The sequence below is a fragment of the Odocoileus virginianus genome, unplaced genomic scaffold (assembly GCF_023699985.2).
Source record: "Odocoileus virginianus isolate 20LAN1187 ecotype Illinois unplaced genomic scaffold, Ovbor_1.2 Unplaced_Scaffold_20, whole genome shotgun sequence".
Taxonomy (NCBI): Eukaryota; Metazoa; Chordata; class Mammalia; order Artiodactyla; family Cervidae; genus Odocoileus; species Odocoileus virginianus.
The window spans coordinates 753,185-759,184 of NW_027224282.1; the positions used below are offsets into that span (position 1 = coordinate 753,185).

Here is a 6,000-nt window from a genome sequence, read left to right on the forward strand (position 1 = left end):
AGAAACAAAGATCATGGCATCCAGTCCCATCACTTCATGGCAAATAGATGGGGAAACAATGGAAACAGTGAGAAACTTTATTTTGGGGGGCTCCAAAATCACTGCAGATGGTGACTGCAGCCATGAAATTAAAAGACTCTTGCTCTTTGGAAGAAAAGTTATGACCAACCTAGACAGCATATTAAAAAGCAGAGACATTACTTTGCCAACAAAAGTCCGTCTAGTCAAAGCTATGGTTTTTCCAGTAGTCATGTATGGATGTGAGAATTGGACCATAAAGAAAACTGAGTGCCAAAGAATTGATGCTTTTGAACTGTGGTGTGGGAGAAGACTCTTGAGAGTCCCTTGGGCTGCAAGGAGATCTAACCAGTCCATCCTAAAGGAAGTAAGTCCTGAATATTGTTTGGAAGGACTGATGCTGTAGCTGAAGCTCCAATACTTTGGCCACATGATGCGAGGAACTGACTCTTTGGAAAAGACCCTGGTGCTGGGAAAGATTGAGGGTAAGAGGAAAAGGGAGTGACAGAGGATAAGATGGTTGGATGACATTACCAACTCAAAGGACATGAGTTGGAACAAACTCCAAGATATAGTGAAGGACAGGGAAGCCTGTCGTGCTGCTGTCCATGGGGTCATAAAGAGTTGAACATGACTTAGGAACTAAACAACAATATATTATATATAATATTATATAAATTATATACATGCATTAATCCAAATAATGTTATATAATTATTAAAAATAGCAATATAATATTAATCAATATACACTATAATGTAATTAAATAAAATATGGTATATAATACAGATGATTATAGATTATGGATTATAATTATTATAGTATAACATAGCAAAATATATGATAATTATGTATATTATATGTTATACAATATAATTTTAACATATGTTATATATTATTATATTTTGTGATATATGAATAATTATATATTTAATGTCATTATATAATATATCATGTTTTAAGTTACATATGTAATATAGCATAGTAGATTATATACTATATATCACATAGTATATATTATAATATTATATATCATATATGTCACATATCATATGTATTATAATATCATAATTAGGTATTATATGTAAAGTATATGTGTAATATATATAACACCATATATTACACAATGTATCATATATTATATATTGATAACAATTATATTAATAATACATATTAATTAAACAAATATTTTTAAGAAACAGAGTCATAAAACCAGAATAGCTAGAGCTCCCAGTAGAGGAAATGTATATATGTGCACAAATTTCAACCTAAACATTAAAAGAAGGGCTGAGGAAGACATATCTCCTTCTTGACTCGATATGTCCTAATTCAGGACTTAACAAAGGGTACCCTTTTTGAAAAAGTTCCTGTAGATCTACAATTTAAATGTACGTTCTTGTCACCAAATATTGTATAGCATACTGCTGTTCTTTATAAACAGATACTTTCTCTTTCCTTCTTTACAGTTTTCTGCGTCATAACTCACTGACCAAAGATTGAAGCCCATAACTGTCAGTAAGCATGAAAGAGGGTTTGCATTTTAAGGGGAAAATACTCTCTATTTGGGTGCTTCCCTGGTGTTAAAGAATCCACCTGCTAATGCAGGAGATGCAGGTTCAGTCCCTGGGTCAGGAAGATCCCCTGGAGAAGAAAATGGCAACTTCAGTATTCTTGCCTGGGAAATCCCATGAACAGAGGAACCTGGCGGGCTATAGTCCATGGGGTCACAAAAGAGTCATAAACGACTTAGGGGCTTAACAAAACAACAATAACAAGCTCTCTATTTAGACATGCCGGTTCAGAGAAACCCAACAGATGGTTTTAAGAATTGAACCATTTGACATTTCATTGGGATGAGACCTAGAAACAGTACTAGAAAGAAAAAACCAATGAGCATTCTATGAGATGAGGAAAGGACAGGGTGAAGGAGAGAGACTAGAGTATAAATTTATGTAAGATTTTTGGAGGATAACTTGACAATATATATGTTAAAAATCAAACTGCACACATTGGAAAAGGTCAGTTTTCATTCCAATCCCAAAGAAGGGCAAACCTGTCATGAGGCAGTCCATGGGGTCACAAAGAGTCAGGTAGGACTGAGCGACTAAACAACAACTGTCCTTTTGCCTAACCTTCCTGAAAAATCCAGTCCTAAAGCCATTAGGTGAGATGCAGCAAGGTAGACATCCATGGTGGGGAGTGTTGTGGGGTGCAGACTGGGGTCTTGGAGATCCAACAGGGTGAGGACGTGTCCCTGCAGAGGGTAGATCTGAGTCTAAACAAGTGGATGCAGGTATTATCATGGAGGGGCAGCCTGATGTGAGGAGTCAGAACCTGAGAGGGATGGAGAGGAAATCTATGTAGGGGAGCAGCTGGTAATGGAGAATGAGAGGCCCCAAGCAAGGGAAGCTGACATAGTATCAGGAGAGTGACAATGGAAATGGGAGGTGGTTACTGTGCTGGTTACTTATTTCTACATAACAATTTACTCCCAAACTCAGTGACTTAGAACAACAAACATTTATTTTTTAATTTTAATTTTTTAAGTTATTTAGTTTTGGCTGTGTGAGATATGGGGATCTTTGTTCCCCTGCTGCTGCTGCTGCTGCTGCTGCTAAGTCGCTTCAGTCGTGTTCAACTCTGTGCGACCTTATAGACGGCAGCCCACCAGGCTCCTCTGTCCTGGGATTCTCCAGGCAAGAATATTGGAGTGGGCTGCCATTTTCTTCTCCAATGCATGAAAGTGAAAAGTGAAAGTGAAGTCGCTCAGTCGTGTCTGACTCTTTGCGACCCCATGGACTGCAGCCTACCAGGCTCCTCTGCCCATGGGATTTTCCAGGCAAGAGTACTGGAGTGGGTTGCCATTGCCTTCTCCATTGTTCCCCGACCAGGGTTCAAACCTGTGCCCCCTGCAGTGGAAGCATGAAGTCTTAACTACTGGATTGTCAGGGAACTCCCAACAAACATTTATCATATCAGTTTTGTGTGTCAGGAATTTGGGCACAGCCTAGCTGGGTGCTTCTGACTCAGAGGCTCACAAAGCCCCCATTTGAAGTTTCAACTGAGGGAGAATCTGATTCCAGGTACATTCATGTTATTGTTACCAGGATTTAGTTCCTCATGGGCTGTTGACTAAGGGCCTCAGTTCCTCCATTCTTGTTGGTTAGAAGCCTCCCTCAGCTCCTTGCCATATGGGCCTCAATACAGGGCAGTTAGGTTCCCTGAAAGGAAGAGAAAGAGAGAGAAAGAAGGAGAGAGAAAATTAGAGAGAAGTCAGAGTCTTCTTGTAACCTAATCTTAGAAGTGACATCTCATAATTTTTGCCATATTCTATCATTAGTAGTGATTAACTAGATTGAGCTCACATTCAAGGGGAAGTGATTACACAAGTGAATGAATACCACTGGGCAGGGATTCTTGAGGGCCATTTTAGAGAAAAATATCCATTCTATCCAAAGTGACCTATAGATTCAATACAATCCCTATTAACACCCCAATGGCATTTTTTTTAATAGAAATAGTAAAGTAATCCTAAAATTCATATGGAACCACAAGGGATCTTGAATACCCAAAGCAATCTTGAAAAAGAAGGAAAAAGCTTGAGGCATCATACATCTTGATTTCAAAACACACTACAAAGGGACAGTAATTAAAACAGTATGGTACTGGCATAAAAATAGACATATACACCAGGGGAACATAATTGAGAGTCCAGCAATATATCAACATATGTATAGTCAACAAGAGTACACAATGAGGAAAGGATGGTCTCTTTGACAAATTGTGTTAGGACACAGGGAACATAGCTAATATTTTGTAATAACTTAAGGGAAAAAATAAAAAGGAAAAATCTTATAAACATTAAAAAATAAAACAAAGCAGTAAAAAATAAAAATTAAAACATTGAAAGCAACAAAATAAAAACCCAAATGGTGTTGGGAAAATGAGACCTGCAAAAGAATGAAATTGGGCCCTTGTTTTACAGCATACACAAAATCAACTAAAATGGATTAAAGATTTAAGTGTAAGACCAGAAACAGCAATTCTTAGAAAAAAAAAAAGACATAGGGGAAAAGTTTCATGACATGCGTCTTGGCAGTCATTTCATGGATATGACATCGAAAGCATAAGGAAAAAAAGCAAAAATAGACAAATGAGACTACATCAAACTACAAAGCTTCACCACAGCAAAGAGGCAAAAGACAGCCTATGGAATGGGAGAAAATATTTGCAAACCATATATCTGGTAAGGGGTTAATATACAAAATATATAAGAAACTCCTACAACTCAACAGCAAAAAAAAAAAAAAATCAAATAATCAAATTATAAAGCAGACAAAGGACTTAAATAGACATTTCTTCAAGGACTATATACAGGCTGTTAAGGTGTGAAACTACAGAGGGTGGTGCTACCAGCGGGGGCTCGGCTGGGGTGCCAGCTGAAAGGGCTGGGGCCAGTGCGCAGACAATGGACAGTGGCCGGGCGCTCATGGAGCCCATGAGAGGAGGTGGAGGCCGAGGCGGATGTGCCCTGTATTCCAGTACGTGGGCGAGCATGTGACTCACACTGACCGAATCTTCGTGCGGGGTTTCAGCTTCTCCTGGGCGCTGGGTGTGCCCGCTTTGTGCTGGCCAGCCATGGACCCCAGCCCCGTGCTGCAGGATCCAGGCCGTGCCCTACCGCCTGGAGCTGGACCAAACGATTTCATCTGCTGCCTGTGGTTATGGATTCACGTGTCTGTCCTCTAAAACCAAGGATATTATGAAAGTTTGGGGTATGAGGCTCAACAAAGATTCTCAGCTCAGATTTCACAGGAGCCGGAAAGATAAAATGAAGGGATAAGAGTATGTTTTGGAGCCCTCGCCTGTGCCACTGCTGCTGGACAGACCTCAGGAGATGCGGGTGCTGCAGGTCTCCTGGGGTAGAGCCCACTTGCTCGTCCTGACAGATGGTGAAGGAGTCTTCAGCATGGGGAACAATTCTTACGGGCAGTGTGGAAGAAAGGTGGTCGAGAATGAAATTTATAGTGAGAGTCACGCAGTTCATAGGATGCAGGACTTCGATGTACAGGTGGTCCAGGTCGCCTGTGGTCAGGACCACAGTCTGTTCCTGATGGATAAAGGAGAAGTGTATTCTTGTGGCCGGGTCACAGGTGTGCAAACAGGTCTGGGTCACTATGATATCACCAGCATGCCCACAAGCTGGGCGGAGACCTTGCCAGAGTGAATGTCATCCAGGTGGATACCTATGGGGACTGCTACCTGGTCATGTTGGCCGGTGGGGGCCTCTTCAGGTGGGGGAACTCTGAGTACCTTCAGCTGGCCTCTGTCACTGACTGCAGACAGGTGAACGTCCCCCCCGGTGCTTGCCCTTCTCAGGAGTGGCATGGGTGAAGCAGGCTGTGTGTGGGGGGACAGGCTGCGCTGTATTAAACAGAGAAGGACACGTTTTTGTCTGGGGCTATGGAATTCTTGGGAAGGGACCAAACCTCCTGGAAACTACTCTTTTAGAAACGATTCCGCCCACTCTCTTTGGCCTGACGGAGTTCAACCCAGGAGTCCAGGTTTCCTGCATTCACTGCAGACTCAGCCACTTTGCTGCCCTGACCAACAGAAGAGAGCTATTTGTGTGAGGCAAGAACATCCAAGGGTGCCTGGGTGGAAGACCAGTACTTCCCATGGAGGGTGACTATTCCTGGGGAGCCCGTGGACATGGTGTGTGCTGTGGATCACATGGTGACTCTGGTCAAGTCCCTCATCTACCTCTTCCTCGATCCTTTGGAGCCTGGCCCTGGCCTCAGGACCACTTGGCCTGCTCAGCAAGGGTGGCTGCAGGGCTCTGAATGGGGCCCGAGAGTGTCAGGGTCCTCCATGCAGCCTGGAGCTGGGCGACCAGAAGTGCCGGAGTTGGTCCCTGTCCCCCCAGCCCAGGGTGAGGCGTGCTGTGCAGATGCTGCCATTATCCGCCAAACCCAGAGCTGA

At 42.4% G+C, this 6,000-nt stretch overlaps 1 pseudogene; it reads left to right on the plus strand.

Moving 5' to 3' along the window:
- LOC110143906 (RCC1-like G exchanging factor-like protein) overlaps nt 1-6,000 on the plus strand; it is a 94,013-nt pseudogene extending 88,013 nt beyond the window's left edge.